General features: G+C 45.3%; 29 non-coding genes across 29 annotated transcripts; 14 read left to right on the forward strand and 15 right to left on the reverse strand.

Moving 5' to 3' along the window:
* The first annotated feature begins 2,671 nt into the window (after positions 1-2,671).
* trnad-guc (transfer RNA aspartic acid (anticodon GUC)) lies at positions 2,672-2,743 on the forward strand. Its single transcript has one exon. It is a non-coding gene; the product is annotated as a tRNA-Asp (tRNA).
* A 483-nt stretch (positions 2,744-3,226) lies between these two features.
* trnaw-cca (transfer RNA tryptophan (anticodon CCA)) lies at positions 3,227-3,298 on the forward strand. Its single transcript has one exon. It is a non-coding gene; the product is annotated as a tRNA-Trp (tRNA).
* A 512-nt stretch (positions 3,299-3,810) lies between these two features.
* Positions 3,811-3,882, reverse strand: trnae-uuc (transfer RNA glutamic acid (anticodon UUC)). The gene has a single exon. It is a non-coding gene; the product is annotated as a tRNA-Glu (tRNA).
* A 255-nt stretch (positions 3,883-4,137) lies between these two features.
* Positions 4,138-4,254, reverse strand: LOC130421514 (U5 spliceosomal RNA). Its single transcript, XR_008906830.1, has one exon. It is a non-coding gene; the product is annotated as a U5 spliceosomal RNA (small nuclear RNA).
* A 604-nt stretch (positions 4,255-4,858) lies between these two features.
* trnad-guc (transfer RNA aspartic acid (anticodon GUC)) lies at positions 4,859-4,930 on the forward strand. The gene has a single exon. It is a non-coding gene; the product is annotated as a tRNA-Asp (tRNA).
* Positions 4,931-5,413: 483 nt separating this feature from the next.
* On the forward strand, positions 5,414-5,485 carry trnaw-cca (transfer RNA tryptophan (anticodon CCA)). The gene has a single exon. It is a non-coding gene; the product is annotated as a tRNA-Trp (tRNA).
* Positions 5,486-5,997: 512 nt separating this feature from the next.
* On the reverse strand, positions 5,998-6,069 carry trnae-uuc (transfer RNA glutamic acid (anticodon UUC)). The gene has a single exon. It is a non-coding gene; the product is annotated as a tRNA-Glu (tRNA).
* A 255-nt stretch (positions 6,070-6,324) lies between these two features.
* On the reverse strand, positions 6,325-6,442 carry LOC130421573 (U5 spliceosomal RNA). Its single transcript, XR_008906883.1, has one exon. It is a non-coding gene; the product is annotated as a U5 spliceosomal RNA (small nuclear RNA).
* A 604-nt stretch (positions 6,443-7,046) lies between these two features.
* trnad-guc (transfer RNA aspartic acid (anticodon GUC)) lies at positions 7,047-7,118 on the forward strand. Its single transcript has one exon. It is a non-coding gene; the product is annotated as a tRNA-Asp (tRNA).
* Positions 7,119-7,601: 483 nt separating this feature from the next.
* trnaw-cca (transfer RNA tryptophan (anticodon CCA)) lies at positions 7,602-7,673 on the forward strand. The gene has a single exon. It is a non-coding gene; the product is annotated as a tRNA-Trp (tRNA).
* A 512-nt stretch (positions 7,674-8,185) lies between these two features.
* On the reverse strand, positions 8,186-8,257 carry trnae-uuc (transfer RNA glutamic acid (anticodon UUC)). Its single transcript has one exon. It is a non-coding gene; the product is annotated as a tRNA-Glu (tRNA).
* Positions 8,258-8,512: 255 nt separating this feature from the next.
* On the reverse strand, positions 8,513-8,629 carry LOC130421515 (U5 spliceosomal RNA). Its single transcript, XR_008906831.1, has one exon. It is a non-coding gene; the product is annotated as a U5 spliceosomal RNA (small nuclear RNA).
* Positions 8,630-9,233: 604 nt separating this feature from the next.
* On the forward strand, positions 9,234-9,305 carry trnad-guc (transfer RNA aspartic acid (anticodon GUC)). The gene has a single exon. It is a non-coding gene; the product is annotated as a tRNA-Asp (tRNA).
* Positions 9,306-9,788: 483 nt separating this feature from the next.
* On the forward strand, positions 9,789-9,860 carry trnaw-cca (transfer RNA tryptophan (anticodon CCA)). Its single transcript has one exon. It is a non-coding gene; the product is annotated as a tRNA-Trp (tRNA).
* Positions 9,861-10,372: 512 nt separating this feature from the next.
* trnae-uuc (transfer RNA glutamic acid (anticodon UUC)) lies at positions 10,373-10,444 on the reverse strand. The gene has a single exon. It is a non-coding gene; the product is annotated as a tRNA-Glu (tRNA).
* Positions 10,445-10,699: 255 nt separating this feature from the next.
* LOC130421516 (U5 spliceosomal RNA) lies at positions 10,700-10,816 on the reverse strand. Its single transcript, XR_008906832.1, has one exon. It is a non-coding gene; the product is annotated as a U5 spliceosomal RNA (small nuclear RNA).
* A 604-nt stretch (positions 10,817-11,420) lies between these two features.
* On the forward strand, positions 11,421-11,492 carry trnad-guc (transfer RNA aspartic acid (anticodon GUC)). The gene has a single exon. It is a non-coding gene; the product is annotated as a tRNA-Asp (tRNA).
* A 483-nt stretch (positions 11,493-11,975) lies between these two features.
* Positions 11,976-12,047, forward strand: trnaw-cca (transfer RNA tryptophan (anticodon CCA)). Its single transcript has one exon. It is a non-coding gene; the product is annotated as a tRNA-Trp (tRNA).
* Positions 12,048-12,559: 512 nt separating this feature from the next.
* On the reverse strand, positions 12,560-12,631 carry trnae-uuc (transfer RNA glutamic acid (anticodon UUC)). The gene has a single exon. It is a non-coding gene; the product is annotated as a tRNA-Glu (tRNA).
* Positions 12,632-12,886: 255 nt separating this feature from the next.
* LOC130421517 (U5 spliceosomal RNA) lies at positions 12,887-13,003 on the reverse strand. Its single transcript, XR_008906833.1, has one exon. It is a non-coding gene; the product is annotated as a U5 spliceosomal RNA (small nuclear RNA).
* A 604-nt stretch (positions 13,004-13,607) lies between these two features.
* On the forward strand, positions 13,608-13,679 carry trnad-guc (transfer RNA aspartic acid (anticodon GUC)). The gene has a single exon. It is a non-coding gene; the product is annotated as a tRNA-Asp (tRNA).
* Positions 13,680-14,162: 483 nt separating this feature from the next.
* trnaw-cca (transfer RNA tryptophan (anticodon CCA)) lies at positions 14,163-14,234 on the forward strand. Its single transcript has one exon. It is a non-coding gene; the product is annotated as a tRNA-Trp (tRNA).
* Positions 14,235-14,746: 512 nt separating this feature from the next.
* Positions 14,747-14,818, reverse strand: trnae-uuc (transfer RNA glutamic acid (anticodon UUC)). Its single transcript has one exon. It is a non-coding gene; the product is annotated as a tRNA-Glu (tRNA).
* A 255-nt stretch (positions 14,819-15,073) lies between these two features.
* On the reverse strand, positions 15,074-15,190 carry LOC130421518 (U5 spliceosomal RNA). Its single transcript, XR_008906834.1, has one exon. It is a non-coding gene; the product is annotated as a U5 spliceosomal RNA (small nuclear RNA).
* Positions 15,191-15,681: 491 nt separating this feature from the next.
* Positions 15,682-15,798, reverse strand: LOC130421519 (U5 spliceosomal RNA). The gene has a single exon (XR_008906835.1). It is a non-coding gene; the product is annotated as a U5 spliceosomal RNA (small nuclear RNA).
* Positions 15,799-16,402: 604 nt separating this feature from the next.
* trnad-guc (transfer RNA aspartic acid (anticodon GUC)) lies at positions 16,403-16,474 on the forward strand. Its single transcript has one exon. It is a non-coding gene; the product is annotated as a tRNA-Asp (tRNA).
* Positions 16,475-16,957: 483 nt separating this feature from the next.
* Positions 16,958-17,029, forward strand: trnaw-cca (transfer RNA tryptophan (anticodon CCA)). Its single transcript has one exon. It is a non-coding gene; the product is annotated as a tRNA-Trp (tRNA).
* Positions 17,030-17,541: 512 nt separating this feature from the next.
* Positions 17,542-17,613, reverse strand: trnae-uuc (transfer RNA glutamic acid (anticodon UUC)). The gene has a single exon. It is a non-coding gene; the product is annotated as a tRNA-Glu (tRNA).
* Positions 17,614-17,868: 255 nt separating this feature from the next.
* On the reverse strand, positions 17,869-17,985 carry LOC130421520 (U5 spliceosomal RNA). The gene has a single exon (XR_008906836.1). It is a non-coding gene; the product is annotated as a U5 spliceosomal RNA (small nuclear RNA).
* Positions 17,986-18,363: the final 378 nt, after the last annotated feature.

Raw genomic sequence — 18,363 nt, forward strand, 5'->3', positions numbered from 1 at the left:
GAATATATTCTCCCTGATCCCCTTTTATCAAAATTGGAAGTTGTTCAGGTACCGGCCTAAGCCGTCTGGTATCTTCATCACGTGACCACAGTCTTTCATCAGATAAAGACTCCATTCCTTCTTCCTCAACCCTACTTTCTCTTGTTTCATTTCTCCTTCTTAATAACACCTTAGTTTATTCCATAAATCTATCTGCTTCTTCAATCCTTCTACCTATCTCTACCTCTATTTTCCTTGCTTCATCACTTTCCTCTTCTTTTCTTTCAGTCTGCTCGGCTGTTTTCTTTTCACTTGGTATATTTTGTTCATATTGTGCTTTAACTTGTAACAAAGCTTCCCTGGCATTCCTGTAACAATCTAAATACGGGCTTTGCGATTTGGTAGTGTCTGGCCTGATTTTCGGTCTTACCAATGGCTCCATCTGGTTTCCTTTACTTACTTCAAAGTCCCCCTTAAATTTCATGTCACCTTTTACCTCTAACATTCCTTTGACCAATGGAAATTGACCTTCAGAGGTCACATATGGGGGAGGGTTTGCATAAACAGTTCCTGAGACACAGATATCCTCTTTCTTTTCATTTCCTTCCTGGACTATTTTTCTTGCCTGTTCAAGTAATAATTGTCCTTCTTTCATAAACAATGATAAAACTTCTTGTTCTTTTTCTCGTTTTTCCTGTCTTTTCTTATGTTTTTTACCCATGTTTTTAATTTTGTGATTTTTTACCAATGTGTCCATTTGTCTTAACAAAGATAAATCAAACGAACCCTCAGTTGGCCAATTTGTATACATTTTTTTTGTTCTTTTTTACCATTTTTTAGAAAGTTTAATGATCATTTGTTTGCACAAGGGATATTTCAGGCCCATAAGTTCTACAGGCGTTGCAGCCATAATTATTCAATATAGGCAAAACCTTTTTACTTTGAATCTCTTATCCCTCAGAATATTATCAGCTATACAAAATTCCTTTGTATTACTTTTTCCCAAAGCTTTCAATTACACACAGATTCTCAAAGTGATGTAAAAAACTTCTGATAATCTAATACCATACAGCAATATCTGCCACTTATTCCTATTTGCCAATGTTACATATTATTATTCAATAACTCCTTTAGATAAAATTGTTCACATCAACAATAGAGATGCATTTTATTTAAATTTTAGACTTTCAATCTCTCTAACCTATACAGGTGAGACTTCAAGCAATTATTATTCAACATTCATAACAGTTCCTTTATTTGTTTTGGGAACATGTATTGTATACATACATCCATGTCCCTTTATCATTCAGGGCTCATACTTTCATACTGTATTCCTTTTCTATAGGATTAATATTATGCCTTATCCCTTTATTTACAGGGTTATATGTAAATCTCACAAATGAGCCATCCACTACGCTCCTCCTGTGAGACACCGCTCTGAGATGAAAAATCTATGTCACACTCATACTGCAGTCATGCACACACAGAAAATACAATTTTACACACTGAACCGGTTAATTATCTAACACAAGTTTGCCTAAGTTTCCACTTGGATCAACAGTAGGCCTCCCTTGAACTAAATTTTGCACTCGTTTCCGTCTGGATCATCAAGGCAACCTAAAAATAAATACCATCAATGTCCCTAAGTTTCCACCTGGATCAACAATAGGGCACACTTGAATTAAATACAATTTTGCTCTTGTTTCCACCTGGACCAACAAGGCAACCTTAAATAAATACCATCAATGTTCCTAAGTTTCATCCTGGATCAACAATAGGACACACTTGAATTAAATATAGTTTTGCTCTCGCGTCCCCTTGGATCAACAATGCAACATAAAATAAATAACTACGCGGTCACCCACAATTTCACTTCTACCAAAACTGTGAGTACCTACAAATCTGCTCTCTGTTTAAAAAGCAACCTTTGTAGGACTTTTTTTAACCTATAGGACTTATTAGCGCTTTTATTTTAATACTATTTTTATCTAATATGCATTGTACACTTATATAAGTATTAAAATTTGAAAACTGTTCTCCTCAAGACCAACCCAACAATAAACATAAATCAATGCATGCATTTATGCATTTGGATCAAAACTCCTTTACTCAGGTACTGCTTAATATTTTTAAATCAATTTAGTTCGATGAATTTAGAAGAACGTAAAGTGTCTCACCACAAGCAATATCTGGCAAACAACACAACCTAACTATATAAGCAAAAACTGCTTACCTTGGCCAGATTTAGTTGTGTTGCTCGTCCAGAAGTTGCCTGCTGTTGTTCACCTCCGTGTTCTTTCCAAGGAGTCCTGCCGTGGTCGCCAATTCTGTTGTGAATTTTCTTTGCGTGTTCTGAAGAATTATTCTGGAGTCTCGAGTTTTGATACAAAAACCACTTTATTAATGAGTAGGATTGCAATGTCACCCTCTTCTCCCTTTTTGGAGAAACCCTTATATAGTGTGCTTAACACACACACACATTCTCACACACACATCCTCTGAGACCCCCAATATAATGTAAAACAGATGCGCTTCCCTCCCCCAGCTTACCTAGGGTGCTTTGTGTCAACTAGTATTCGGCCCCTAAGATAAGAAACTCTTAAAATGATTTTATAATAGTAAACAATTCTAGACATTAATCTTCTATATTTTAGTCAAAAATATCTTCTACATTTCCGCAATTGCAAGCCAGTCCTCGTTAGTATAGTGGACAGTATCTCCGCCTGTCACGCGGAAGACCGGGGTTCGATTCCCCGACGGGGAGCTTGAGTGTCCTTGTGGGTCATCCCTGCTTTGTCAGCTTTTATGTGCAGCAAGGTATGCCAGGCATGCTCTGTCAGTAGAACATGAGACTCTTAATGTCAGGGTCGGTAGAGGATAAGATTCAGCGTCGTGTGCTCGAGCCCCACGTTGGACGTGCAAATCACTTTTGATCTTGGTGTCTTTCACCTAGGCCTCGGTTCCCAGGCTTAGTGACAGAACAGTCAGGCAGCTTCTTGGAAAATACTGAACACTTGACCACTTAACCGTTATGCTGCAAAGGCGGCTATCGGAAAACGGACGCTATATTTTCGTGCGGCGACGTTCGTTGTTATGACTTTGCAAACCTCTGCTGTTTCTTTCCAAGTCAAACCGTTGCTCTGTCCGAGAACAACAAATTTGACGTCTCTTTCTGCCGCCGTCTCCTGATGGCTTTCGTGCAACTGTCCGTCTCTGTGGCGCCATCGTTGGCGACTGCCCAGCGAGGGGCCTCGTGGCGCAACGGTAGTGCGTCTGACTCCAGATCAGAAGGTTGCGTGTTCAAATCACGTCGGGGTCAAGATTTCTTTCTGCGTGTACGGCTTGTTAACAACACCGTGAGGCTGATGTCGCACACTAATTGCTGCTAGGAAGTCGTTCACCGAGATTACGTTTTAGAACCAAAGGGAGCTTTTTGTACCCACATGACTGCCCACTTTAGCTCTTTTGGATGTTTAAGATTTTCTCCATGTAGAGGTGTGGTTAAAAACGTCAAGATAGTGTAAAGACATCTCGTAAAATTGTCCCAGATGTACCTTCTGTACTTTTCAGTTGTCGGCACCCAGAACGCAGCACTTTGTGTCCAGCACTTGTTGCCTGAGACCTCAGGACGCACCATATAATACAAGGTAAATACTGTTTGCTCACTTGAATTTGGATTGTGCAAAGGAGTTAAAATGTAGAAGGTGCCAAGAAAGGCTGATATACGAGATAAGTGACTATTTGTTTGACCTCCTACACAGCTGACTCGTCAGAGCCTCACCGTGAAACAGCAGCTTTTCATTTGAAAATAACCAACTGAGAAAATGGTAATTCCCATACCGGGAGTTGAACCCGGGCCGCCTGGGTGAAAACCAGGAATCCTAACCGCTAGACCATATGGGACGCCTTAGCTGTCTTCTTCCGACCTGGAGCCGACGTGCACTTCAACTGTTTCCCAGCACAGAGGAAGCGAAATAACAATCACACATTTGAAGTGCATCGCAGAAGATTTTCTACCTATCTGAGCAGGTGCTGACAATAAACTTGCAACAAACGTGGTGAAACCAAGAGTCCCAAAACAGCTAGGAGACAACGATGTGCAGAAGCAATCCGACAGAGGCAGATTCTTAAACGCTCTGGTTCTTGGCACAATAACGAAGGCCTGCTGTGAGCGGAGCCGTCCAAAATTACATTAAACTCACGGTGGTTTCATTCTGCGGAAATCTTTCGTAAAAGGCAGAAGATTTATGCGTAGATCAAGAGAAACTCGAGCTGCACCCACCAGCTCTCGGCCCAGTGTGCTTCCTATGTCGCACCGCAATGTTCAAGGGGCTAATATTTGGTCGAGGCACCTACCTGATAATTCACTCTGGGAGGGGCCAAAGAGACAAAGTTCTCTTCCATCAACAAATTACTGCAAAAGCCAAGTCTGAAGAGATGTTCCTGAAGCTAGCATCCTACCGACCTCAGGTACTAGGATCTGGATCTGCCAAGAAATAAAATACAAATCTTCAATCTCCGACAACTCTAGCTGAATCAGAACAATGGTACTGTTTAGCGTGTTGACACATGGTTCATATGCTCTCCTACTTTGGATAAAAGCATCTGCCAAATGAAAAATGCAAATGGATAGAGTACGGCGTCCTTCTTCCTCTACTGAATTTCTTTTAACCAACAAATTAAAGTGTGATGATGTGTTGACAATTCCACCGAGGTCCAAAGGAGGATTCAGAAAGTCTGCACAACACTCTTAATTAGCCAAGCTTGCAGCCTTCCTCCTGCACACATCCAATATCAAAAAACGAATCTTTTCCAAAGAGAACGCTATGAGATATCGGTTGCAGTTCGTCACAAAAACATTTCCGCAATTGCAAGCCAGTCCTCGTTAGTATAGTGGACAGTATCTCCGCCTGTCACGCGGAAGACCGGGGTTCGATTCCCCGACGGGGAGCTTGAGTGTCCTTGTGGGTCATCCCTGCTTTGTCAGCTTTTATGTGCAGCAAGGTATGCCAGGCATGCTCTGTCAGTAGAACATGAGACTCTTAATGTCAGGGTCGGTAGAGGATAAGATTCAGCGTCGTGTGCTCGAGCCCCACGTTGGACGTGCAAATCACTTTTGATCTTGGTGTCTTTCACCTAGGCCTCGGTTCCCAGGCTTAGTGACAGAACAGTCAGGCAGCTTCTTGGAAAATACTGAACACTTGACCACTTAACCGTTATGCTGCAAAGGCGGCTATCGGAAAACGGACGCTATATTTTCGTGCGGCGACGTTCGTTGTTATGACTTTGCAAACCTCTGCTGTTTCTTTCCAAGTCAAACCGTTGCTCTGTCCGAGAACAACAAATTTGACGTCTCTTTCTGCCGCCGTCTCCTGATGGCTTTCGTGCAACTGTCCGTCTCTGTGGCGCCATCGTTGGCGACTGCCCAGCGAGGGGCCTCGTGGCGCAACGGTAGCGCGTCTGACTCCAGATCAGAAGGTTGCGTGTTCAAATCACGTCGGGGTCAAGATTTCTTTCTGCGTGTACGGCTTGTTAACAACACCGTGAGGCTGATGTCGCACACTAATTGCTGCTAGGAAGTCGTTCACCGAGATTACGTTTTAGAACCAAAGGGAGCTTTTTGTACCCACATGACTGCCCACTTTAGCTCTTTTGGATGTTTAAGATTTTCTCCATGTAGAGGTGTGGTTAAAAACGTCAAGATAGTGTAAAGACATCTCGTAAAATTGTCCCAGATGTACCTTCTGTACTTTTCAGTTGTCGGCACCCAGAACGCAGCACTTTGTGTCCAGCACTTGTTGCCTGAGACCTCAGGACGCACCATATAATACAAGGTAAATACTGTTTGCTCACTTGAATTTGGATTGTGCAAAGGAGTTAAAATGTAGAAGGTGCCAAGAAAGGCTGATATACGAGATAAGTGACTATTTGTTTGACCTCCTACACAGCTGACTCGTCAGAGCCTCACCGTGAAACAGCAGCTTTTCCTTTGAAAATAACCATCTGAGAAAATGGTAATTCCCATACCGGGAGTTGAACCCGGGCCGCCTGGGTGAAAACCAGGAATCCTAACCGTTAGACCATATGGGACGCCTTAGCTGTCTTCTTCCGACCTGGAGCCGACGTGCACTTCAACTGTTTCCCAGCACAGAGGAAGCGAAATAACAATCACACATTTGAAGTGCATCGCAGAAGATTTTCTACCTATCTGAGCAGGTGCTGACAATAAACTTGCAACAAACGTGGTGAAACCAAGAGTCCCAAAACAGCTAGGAGACAACGATGTGCAGAAGCAATCCGACAGAGGCAGATTCTTAAACGCTCTGGTTCTTGGCACAATAACGAAGGCCTGCTGTGAGCGGAGCCGTCCAAAATTACATTAAACTCACGGTGGTTTCATTCTGCGGAAATCTTTGGTAAAAGGCAAATAGATTTATGCGTAGATCAAGAGAAACTCGAGCTGCACCCACCAGCTCTCGGCCCAGTGTGCTTCCTATGTCGCACCGCAATGTTCAAGGGGCTAATATTTGGTCGAGGCACCTACCTGATAATTCACTCTGGGAGGGGCCAAAGAGACAAAGTTCTCTTCCATCAACAAATTACTGCAAAAGCCAAGTCTGAAGAGATGTTCCTGAAGCTAGCATCCTACCGACCACAGGTACTAGGATCTGGATCTGCCAAGAAATAAAATACAAATCTTCAATCTCCGACAACTCTAGCTGAATCAGAACAATGGTACTGTTTAGCGTGTTGACACATGGTTCATATGCTCTCCTACTTTGGATAAAAGCATCTGCCAAATGAAAAATGCAAATGGATAGAGTACGGCGTCCTTCTTCCTCTACTGAATTTCTTTTAACCAACAAATTAAAGTGTGATGATGTGTTGACAATTCCACCGAGGTCCAAAGGAGGATTCAGAAAGTCTGCACAACACTCTTAATTAGCCAAGCTTGCAGCCTTCCTCCTGCACACATCCAATATCAAAAAACGAATCTTTTCCAAAGAGAACGCTATGAGATATCGGTTGCAGTTCGTCACAAAAACATTTCCGCAATTGCAAGCCAGTCCTCGTTAGTATAGTGGACAGTATCTCCGCCTGTCACGCGGAAGACCGGGGTTCGATTCCCCGACGGGGAGCTTGAGTGTCCTTGTGGGTCATCCCTGCTTTGTCAGCTTTTATGTGCAGCAAGGTATGCCAGGCATGCTCTGTCAGTAGAACATGAGACTCTTAATGTCAGGGTCGGTAGAGGATAAGATTCAGCGTCGTGTGCTCGAGCCCCACGTTGGACGTGCAAATCACTTTTGATCTTGGTGTCTTTCACCTAGGCCTCGGTTCCCAGGCTTAGTGACAGAACAGTCAGGCAGCTTCTTGGAAAATACTGAACACTTGACCACTTAACCGTTATGCTGCAAAGGCGGCTATCGGAAAACGGACGCTATATTTTCGTGCGGCGACGTTCGTTGTTATGACTTTGCAAACCTCTGCTGTTTCTTTCCAAGTCAAACCGTTGCTCTGTCCGAGAACAACAAATTTGACGTCTCTTTCTGCCGCCGTCTCCTGATGGCTTTCGTGCAACTGTCCGTCTCTGTGGCGCCATCGTTGGCGACTGCCCAGCGAGGGGCCTCGTGGCGCAACGGTAGCGCGTCTGACTCCAGATCAGAAGGTTGCGTGTTCAAATCACGTCGGGGTCAAGATTTCTTTCTGCGTGTACGGCTTGTTAACAACACCGTGAGGCTGATGTCGCACACTAATTGCTGCTAGGAAGTCGTTCACCGAGATTACGTTTTAGAACCAAAGGGAGCTTTTTGTACCCACATGACTGCCCACTTTAGCTCTTTTGGATGTTTAAGATTTTCTCCATGTAGAGGTGTGGTTAAAAACGTCAAGATAGTGTAAAGACATCTCGTAAAATTGTCCCAGATGTACCTTCTGTACTTTTCAGTTGTCGGCACCCAGAACGCAGCACTTTGTGTCCAGCACTTGTTGCCTGAGACCTCAGGACGCACCATATAATACAAGGTAAATACTGTTTGCTCACTTGAATTTGGATTGTGCAAAGGAGTTAAAATGTAGAAGGTGCCAAGAAAGGCTGATATACGAGATAAGTGACTATTTGTTTGACCTCCTACACAGCTGACTCGTCAGAGCCTCACCGTGAAACAGCAGCTTTTCCTTTGAAAATAACCATCTGAGAAAATGGTAATTCCCATACCGGGAGTTGAACCCGGGCCGCCTGGGTGAAAACCAGGAATCCTAACCGTTAGACCATATGGGACGCCTTAGCTGTCTTCTTCCGACCTGGAGCCGACGTGCACTTCAACTGTTTCCCAGCACAGAGGAAGCGAAATAACAATCACACATTTGAAGTGCATCGCAGAAGATTTTCTACCTATCTGAGCAGGTGCTGACAATAAACTTGCAACAAACGTGGTGAAACCAAGAGTCCCAAAACAGCTAGGAGACAACGATGTGCAGAAGCAATCCGACAGAGGCAGATTCTTAAACGCTCTGGTTCTTGGCACAATAACGAAGGCCTGCTGTGAGCGGAGCCGTCCAAAATTACATTAAACTCACGGTGGTTTCATTCTGCGGAAATCTTTCGTAAAAGGCAGAAGATTTATGCGTAGATCAAGAGAAACTCGAGCTGCACCCACCAGCTCTCGGCCCAGTGTGCTTCCTATGTCGCACCGCAATGTTCAAGGGGCTAATATTTGGTCGAGGCACCTACCTGATAATTCACTCTGGGAGGGGCCAAAGAGACAAAGTTCTCTTCCATCAACAAATTACTGCAAAAGCCAAGTCTGAAGAGATGTTCCTGAAGCTAGCATCCTACCGACCACAGGTACTAGGATCTGGATCTGCCAAGAAATAAAATACAAATCTTCAATCTCCGACAACTCTAGCTGAATCAGAACAATGGTACTGTTTAGCGTGTTGACACATGGTTCATATGCTCTCCTACTTTGGATAAAAGCATCTGCCAAATGAAAAATGCAAATGGATAGAGTACGGCGTCCTTCTTCCTCTACTGAATTTCTTTTAACCAACAAATTAAAGTGTGATGATGTGTTGACAATTCCACCGAGGTCCAAAGGAGGATTCAGAAAGTCTGCACAACACTCTTAATTAGCCAAGCTTGCAGCCTTCCTCCTGCACACATCCAATATCAAAAAACGAATCTTTTCCAAAGAGAACGCTATGAGATATCGGTTGCAGTTCGTCACAAAAACATTTCCGCAATTGCAAGCCAGTCCTCGTTAGTATAGTGGACAGTATCTCCGCCTGTCACGCGGAAGACCGGGGTTCGATTCCCCGACGGGGAGCTTGAGTGTCCTTGTGGGTCATCCCTGCTTTGTCAGCTTTTATGTGCAGCAAGGTATGCCAGGCATGCTCTGTCAGTAGAACATGAGACTCTTAATGTCAGGGTCGGTAGAGGATAAGATTCAGCGTCGTGTGCTCGAGCCCCACGTTGGACGTGCAAATCACTTTTGATCTTGGTGTCTTTCACCTAGGCCTCGGTTCCCAGGCTTAGTGACAGAACAGTCAGGCAGCTTCTTGGAAAATACTGAACACTTGACCACTTAACCGTTATGCTGCAAAGGCGGCTATCGGAAAACGGACGCTATATTTTCGTGCGGCGACGTTCGTTGTTATGACTTTGCAAACCTCTGCTGTTTCTTTCCAAGTCAAACCGTTGCTCTGTCCGAGAACAACAAATTTGACGTCTCTTTCTGCCGCCGTCTCCTGATGGCTTTCGTGCAACTGTCCGTCTCTGTGGCGCCATCGTTGGCGACTGCCCAGCGAGGGGCCTCGTGGCGCAACGGTAGCGCGTCTGACTCCAGATCAGAAGGTTGCGTGTTCAAATCACGTCGGGGTCAAGATTTCTTTCTGCGTGTACGGCTTGTTAACAACACCGTGAGGCTGATGTCGCACACTAATTGCTGCTAGGAAGTCGTTCACCGAGATTACGTTTTAGAACCAAAGGGAGCTTTTTGTACCCACATGACTGCCCACTTTAGCTCTTTTGGATGTTTAAGATTTTCTCCATGTAGAGGTGTGGTTAAAAACGTCAAGATAGTGTAAAGACATCTCGTAAAATTGTCCCAGATGTACCTTCTGTACTTTTCAGTTGTCGGCACCCAGAACGCAGCACTTTGTGTCCAGCACTTGTTGCCTGAGACCTCAGGACGCACCATATAATACAAGGTAAATACTGTTTGCTCACTTGAATTTGGATTGTGCAAAGGAGTTAAAATGTAGAAGGTGCCAAGAAAGGCTGATATACGAGATAAGTGACTATTTGTTTGACCTCCTACACAGCTGACTCGTCAGAGCCTCACCGTGAAACAGCAGCTTTTCATTTGAAAATAACCAACTGAGAAAATGGTAATTCCCATACCGGGAGTTGAACCCGGGCCGCCTGGGTGAAAACCAGGAATCCTAACCGCTAGACCATATGGGACGCCTTAGCTGTCTTCTTCCGACCTGGAGCCGACGTGCACTTCAACTGTTTCCCAGCACAGAGGAAGCGAAATAACAATCACACATTTGAAGTGCATCGCAGAAGATTTTCTACCTATCTGAGCAGGTGCTGACAATAAACTTGCAACAAACGTGGTGAAACCAAGAGTCCCAAAACAGCTAGGAGACAACGATGTGCAGAAGCAATCCGACAGAGGCAGATTCTTAAACGCTCTGGTTCTTGGCACAATAACGAAGGCCTGCTGTGAGCGGAGCCGTCCAAAATTACATTAAACTCACGGTGGTTTCATTCTGCGGAAATCTTTCGTAAAAGGCAGAAGATTTATGCGTAGATCAAGAGAAACTCGAGCTGCACCCACCAGCTCTCGGCCCAGTGTGCTTCCTATGTCGCACCGCAATGTTCAAGGGGCTAATATTTGGTCGAGGCACCTACCTGATAATTCACTCTGGGAGGGGCCAAAGAGACAAAGTTCTCTTCCATCAACAAATTACTGCAAAAGCCAAGTCTGAAGAGATGTTCCTGAAGCTAGCATCCTACCGACCACAAGTACTAGGATCTGGATATGCCAAGAAATAAAATACAAATCTTCAATCTCCGACAACTCTAGCTGAATCAGAACAATGGTACTGTTTAGCGTGTTGACACATGGTTCATATGCTCTCCTACTTTGGATAAAAGCATCTGCCAAATGAAAAATGCAAATGGATAGAGTACGGCGTCCTTCTTCCTCTACTGAATTTCTTTTAACCAACAAATTAAAGTGTGATGATGTGTTGACAATTCCACCGAGGTCCAAAGGAGGATTCAGAAAGTCTGCACAACACTCTTAATTAGCCAAGCTTGCAGCCTTCCTCCTGCACACATCCAATATCAAAAAACGAATCTTTTCCAAAGAGAACGCTATGAGATATCGGTTGCAGTTCGTCACAAAAACATTTCCGCAATTGCAAGCCAGTCCTCGTTAGTATAGTGGACAGTATCTCCGCCTGTCACGCGGAAGACCGGGGTTCGATTCCCCGACGGGGAGCTTGAGTGTCCTTGTGGGTCATCCCTGCTTTGTCAGCTTTTATGTGCAGCAAGGTATGCCCGGCATGCTCTGTCAGTAGAACATGAGACTCTTAATGTCAGGGTCGGTAGAGGATAAGATTCAGCGTCGTGTGCTCGAGCCCCACGTTGGACGTGCAAATCACTTTTGATCTTGGTGTCTTTCACCTAGGCCTCGGTTCCCAGGCTTAGTGACAGAACAGTCAGGCAGCTTCTTGGAAAATACTGAACACTTGACCACTTAACCGTTATGCTGCAAAGGCGGCTATCGGAAAACGGACGCTATATTTTCGTGCGGCGACGTTCGTTGTTATGACTTTGCAAACCTCTGCTGTTTCTTTCCAAGTCAAACCGTTGCTCTGTCCGAGAACAACAAATTTGACGTCTCTTTCTGCCGCCGTCTCCTGATGGCTTTCGTGCAACTGTCCGTCTCTGTGGCGCCATCGTTGGCGACTGCCCAGCGAGGGGCCTCGTGGCGCAACGGTAGTGCGTCTGACTCCAGATCAGAAGGTTGCGTGTTCAAATCACGTCGGGGTCAAGATTTCTTTCTGCGTGTACGGCTTGTTAACAACACCGTGAGGCTGATGTCGCACACTAATTGCTGCTAGGAAGTCGTTCACCGAGATTACGTTTTAGAACCAAAGGGAGCTTTTTGTACCCACATGACTGCCCACTTTAGCTCTTTTGGATGTTTAAGATTTTCTCCATGTAGAGGTGTGGTTAAAAACGTCAAGATAGTGTAAAGACATCTCGTAAAATTGTCCCAGATGTACCTTCTGTACTTTTCAGTTGTCGGCACCCAGAACGCAGCACTTTGTGTCCAGCACTTGTTGCCTGAGACCTCAGGACGCACCATATAATACAAGGTAAATACTGTTTGCTCACTTGAATTTGGATTGTGCAAAGGAGTTAAAATGTAGAAGGTGCCAAGAAAGGCTGATATACGAGATAAGTGACTATTTGTTTGACCTCCTACACAGCTGACTCGTCAGAGCCTCACCGTGAAACAGCAGCTTTTCATTTGAAAATAACCAACTGAGAAAATGGTAATTCCCATACCGGGAGTTGAACCCGGGCCGCCTGGGTGAAAACCAGGAATCCTAACCGCTAGACCATATGGGACGCCTTAGCTGTCTTCTTCCGACCTGGAGCCGACGTGCACTTCAACTGTTTCCCAGCACAGAGGAAGCGAAATAACAATCACACATTTGAAGTGCATCGCAGAAGATTTTCTACCTATCTGAGCAGGTGCTGACAATAAACTTGCAACAAACGTGGTGAAACCAAGAGTCCCAAAACAGCTAGGAGACAACGATGTGCAGAAGCAATCCGACAGAGGCAGATTCTTAAACGCTCTGGTTCTTGGCACAATAACGAAGGCCTGCTGTGAGCGGAGCCGTCCAAAATTACATTAAACTCACGGTGGTTTCATTCTGCGGAAATCTTTCGTAAAAGGCAGAAGATTTATGCGTAGATCAAGAGAAACTCGAGCTGCACCCACCAGCTCTCGGCCCAGTGTGCTTCCTATGTCGCACCGCAATGTTCAAGGGGCTAATATTTGGTCGAGGCACCTACCTGATAATTCACTCTGGGAGGGGCCAAAGAGACAAAGTTCTCTTCCATCAACAAATTACTGCAAAAGCCAAGTCTGAAGAGATGTTCCTGAAGCTAGCATCCTACCGACCACAGGTACTAGGATCTGGATCTGCCAAGAAATAAAATACAAATCTTCAATCTCCGACAACTCTAGCTGAATCAGAACAATGGTACTGTTTAGCGTGTTGACACATGGTTCATATGCTCTCCTACTTTGGATAAAAGCATCTGCCAAATGAAAAATGCAAATGGATAGAGTACGGCGTCCTTCTTCCTCTACTGAATTTCTTTTAACCAACAAATTAAAGTGTGATGATGTGTTGACAATTCCACCGAGGTCCAAAGGAGGATTCAGAAAGTCTGCACAACACTCTTAATTAGCCAAGCTTGCAGCCTTCCTCCTGCACACATCCAATATCAAAAAACGAATCTTTTCCAAAGAGAACGCTATGAGATATCGGTTGCAGTTCGTCACAAAAACATTTCCGCAATTGCAAGCCAGTCCTCGTTAGTATAGTGGACAGTATCTCCGCCTGTCACGCGGAAGACCGGGGTTCGATTCCCCGACGGGGAGCTTGAGTGTCCTTGTGGGTCATCCCTGCTTTGTCAGCTTTTATGTGCAGCAAGGTATGCCCGGCATGCTCTGTCAGTAGAACATGAGACTCTTAATGTCAGGGTCGGTAGAGGATAAGATTCAGCGTCGTGTGCTCGAGCCCCACGTTGGACGTGCAAATCACTTTTGATCTTGGTGTCTTTCACCTAGGCCTCGGTTCCCAGGCTTAGTGACAGAACAGTCAGGCAGCTTCTTGGAAAATACTGAACACTTGACCACTTAACCGTTATGCTGCAAAGGCGGCTATCGGAAAACGGACGCTATATTTTCGTGCGGCGACGTTCGTTGTTATGACTTTGCAAACCTCTGCTGTTTCTTTCCAAGTCAAACCGTTGCTCTGTCCGAGAACAACAAATTTGACGTCTCTTTCTGCCGCCGTCTCCTGATGGCTTTCGTGCAACTGTCCGTCTCTGTGGCGCCATCGTTGGCGACTGCCCAGCGAGGGGCCTCGTGGCGCAACGGTAGTGCGTCTGACTCCAGATCAGAAGGTTGCGTGTTCAAATCACGTCGGGGTCAAGATTTCTTTCTGCGTGTACGGCTTGTTAACAACACCGTGAGGCTGATGTCGCACACTAATTGCTGCTAGGAAGTCGTTCACCGAGATTACGTTTTAGAACCAAAGGGAGCTTTTTGTACCCACATGACTGCCCACTTTAGCTCTTTTGGATGTTTAAGATTTTCTCCATGTAGAGGTGTGGTTAAAAACGTCAAGATAGTGTAAAGACATCTCGTAAAATTGTCCCAGATGTACCTTCTGTACTTTTCAGTTGTCGGCACCCAGAACGCAGCACTTTGTGTCCAGCACTTGTTGCCTGAGACCTCAGGACGCACCATATAATACAAGGTAAATACTGTTTGCTCACTTGAATTTGGATTGTGCAAAGGAGTTAAAATGTAGAAGGTGCCAAGAAAGGCTGATATACGAGATAAGTGACTATTTGTTTGACCTCCTACACAGCTGACTCGTCAGAGCCTCACCGTGAAACAGCAGCTTTTCATTTGAAAATAACCAACTGAGAAAATGGTAATTCCCATACCGGGAGTTGAACCCGGGCCGCCTGGGTGAAAACCAGGAATCCTAACCGCTAGACCATATGGGACGCCTTAGCTGTCTTCTTCCGACCTGGAGCCGACGTGCACTTCAACTGTTTCCCAGCACAGAGGAAGCGAAATAACAATCACACATTTGAAGTGCATCGCAGAAGATTTTCTACCTATCTGAGCAGGTGCTGACAATAAACTTGCAACAAACGTGGTGAAACCAAGAGTCCCAAAACAGCTAGGAGACAACGATGTGCAGAAGCAATCCGACAGAGGCAGATTCTTAAACGCTCTGGTTCTTGGCACAATAACGAAGGCCTGCTGTGAGCGGAGCCGTCCAAAATTACATTAAACTCACGGTGGTTTCATTCTGCGGAAATCTTTCGTAAAAGGCAGAAGATTTATGCGTAGATCAAGAGAAACTCGAGCTGCACCCACCAGCTCTCGGCCCAGTGTGCTTCCTATGTCGCACCGCAATGTTCAAGGGGCTAATATTTGGTCGAGGCACCTACCTGATAATTCACTCTGGGAGGGGCCAAAGAGACAAAGTTCTCTTCCATCAACAAATTACTGCAAAAGCCAAGTCTGAAGAGATGTTCCTGAAGCTAGCATCCTACCGACCACAGGTACTAGGATCTGAATTTCCTAACCGCTAGACCATATGGGACGCCTTAGCTGTCTTCTTCCGACCTGGAGCCGACGTGCACTTCAACTGTTTCCCAGCACAGAGGAAGCGAAATAACAATCACACATTTGAAGTGCATCGCAGAAGATTTTCTACCTATCTGAGCAGGTGCTGACAATAAACTTGCAACAAACGTGGTGAAACCAAGAGTCCCAAAACAGCTAGGAGACAACGATGTGCAGAAGCAATCCGACAGAGGCAGATTCTTAAACGCTCTGGTTCTTGGCACAATAACGAAGGCCTGCTGTGAGCGGAGCCGTCCAAAATTACATTAAACTCACGGTGGTTTCATTCTGCGGAAATCTTTCGTAAAAGGCAGAAGATTTATGCGTAGATCAAGAGAAACTCGAGCTGCACCCACCAGCTCTCGGCCCAGTGTGCTTCCTATGTCGCACCGCAATGTTCAAGGGGCTAATATTTGGTCGAGGCACCTACCTGATAATTCACTCTGGGAGGGGCCAAAGAGACAAAGTTCTCTTCCATCAACAAATTACTGCAAAAGCCAAGTCTGAAGAGATGTTCCTGAAGCTAGCATCCTACCGACCACAGGTACTAGGATCTGGATCTGCCAAGAAATAAAATACAAATCTTCAATCTCCGACAACTCTAGCTGAATCAGAACAATGGTACTGTTTAGCGTGTTGACACATGGTTCATATGCTCTCCTACTTTGGATAAAAGCATCTGCCAAATGAAAAATGCAAATGGATAGAGTACGGCGTCCTTCTTCCTCTACTGAATTTCTTTTAACCAACAAATTAAAGTGTGATGATGTGTTGACAATTCCACCGAGGTCCAAAGGAGGATTCAGAAAGTCTGCACAACACTCTTAATTAGCCAAGCTTGCAGCCTTCCTCCTGCACACATCCAATATCAAAAAACGAATCTTTTCCAAAGAGAACGCTATGAGATATCGGTTGCAGTTCGTCACAAAAACATTTCCGCAATTGCAAGCCAGTCCTCGTTAGTATAGTGGACAGTATCTCCGCCTGTCACGCGGAAGACCGGGGTTCGATTCCCCGACGGGGAGCTTGAGTGTCCTTGTGGGTCATCCCTGCTTTGTCAGCTTTTATGTGCAGCAAGGTATGCCAGGCATGCTCTGTCAGTAGAACATGAGACTCTTAATGTCAGGGTCGGTAGAGGATAAGATTCAGCGTCGTGTGCTCGAGCCCCACGTTGGACGTGCAAATCACTTTTGATCTTGGTGTCTTTCACCTAGGCCTCGGTTCCCAGGCTTAGTGACAGAACAGTCAGGCAGCTTCTTGGAAAATACTGAACACTTGACCACTTAACCGTTATGCTGCAAAGGCGGCTATCGGAAAACGGACGCTATATTTTCGTGCGGCGACGTTCGTTGTTATGACTTTGCAAACCTCTGCTGTTTCTTTCCAAGTCAAACCGTTGCTCTGTCCGAGAACAACAAATTTGACGTCTCTTTCTGCCGCCGTCTCCTGATGGCTTTCGTGCAACTGTCCGTCTCTGTGGCGCCATCGTTGGCGACTGCCCAGCGAGGGGCCTCGTGGCGCAACGGTAGTGCGTCTGACTCCAGATCAGAAGGTTGCGTGTTCAAATCACGTCGGGGTCAAGATTTCTTTCTGCGTGTACGGCTTGTTAACAACACCGTGAGGCTGATGTCGCACACTAATTGCTGCTAGGAAGTCGTTCACCGAGATTACGTTTTAGAACCAAAGGGAGCTTTTTGTACCCACATGACTGCCCACTTTAGCTCTTTTGGATGTTTAAGATTTTCTCCATGTAGAGGTGTGGTTAAAAACGTCAAGATAGTGTAAAGACATCTCGTAAAATTGTCCCAGATGTACCTTCTGTACTTTTCAGTTGTCGGCACCCAGAACGCAGCACTTTGTGTCCAGCACTTGTTGCCTGAGACCTCAGGACGCACCATATAATACAAGGTAAATACTGTTTGCTCACTTGAATTTGGATTGTGCAAAGGAGTTAAAATGTAGAAGGTGCCAAGAAAGGCTGATATACGAGATAAGTGACTATTTGTTTGACCTCCTACACAGCTGACTCGTCAGAGCCTCACCGTGAAACAGCAGCTTTTCATTTGAAAATAACCAACTGAGAAAATGGTAATTCCCATACCGGGAGTTGAACCCGGGCCGCCTGGGTGAAAACCAGGAATCCTAACCGCTAGACCATATGGGACGCCTTAGCTGTCTTCTTCCGACCTGGAGCCGACGTGCACTTCAACTGTTTCCCAGCACAGAGGAAGCGAAATAACAATCACACATTTGAAGTGCATCGCAGAAGATTTTCTACCTATCTGAGCAGGTGCTGACAATAAACTTGCAACAAACGTGGTGAAACCAAGAGTCCCAAAACAGCTAGGAGACAACGATGTGCAGAAGCAATCCGACAGAGGCAGATTCTTAAACGCTCTGGTTCTTGGCACAATAACGAAGGCCTGCTGTGAGCGGAGCCGTCCAAAATTACATTAAACTCACGGTGGTTTCATTCTGCGGAAATCTTTCGTAAAAGGCAGAAGATTTATGCGTAGATCAAGAGAAACTCGAGCTGCACCCACCAGCTCTCGGCCCAGTGTGCTTCCTATGTCGCACCGCAATGTTCAAGGGGCTAATATTTGGTCGAGGCACCTACCTGATAATTCACTCTGGGAGGGGCCAAAGAGACAAAGTTCTCTTCCATCAACAAATTACTGCAAAAGCCAAGTCTGAAGAGATGTTCCTGAAGCTAGCATCCTACCGACCACAGGTACTAGGATCTGGATCTGCCAAGAAATAAAATACAAATCTTCAATCTCCGACAACTCTAGCTGAATCAGAACAATGGTACTGTTTAGCGTGTTGACACATGGTTCATATGCTCTCCTACTTTGGATAAAAGCATCTGCCAAATGAAAAATGCAAATGGATAGAGTACGGCGTCCTTCTTCCT

This window comes from Triplophysa dalaica, chromosome 5 (assembly GCF_015846415.1).
Source record: "Triplophysa dalaica isolate WHDGS20190420 chromosome 5, ASM1584641v1, whole genome shotgun sequence".
Lineage (NCBI taxonomy): Eukaryota > Metazoa > Chordata > Actinopteri > Cypriniformes > Nemacheilidae > Triplophysa > Triplophysa dalaica.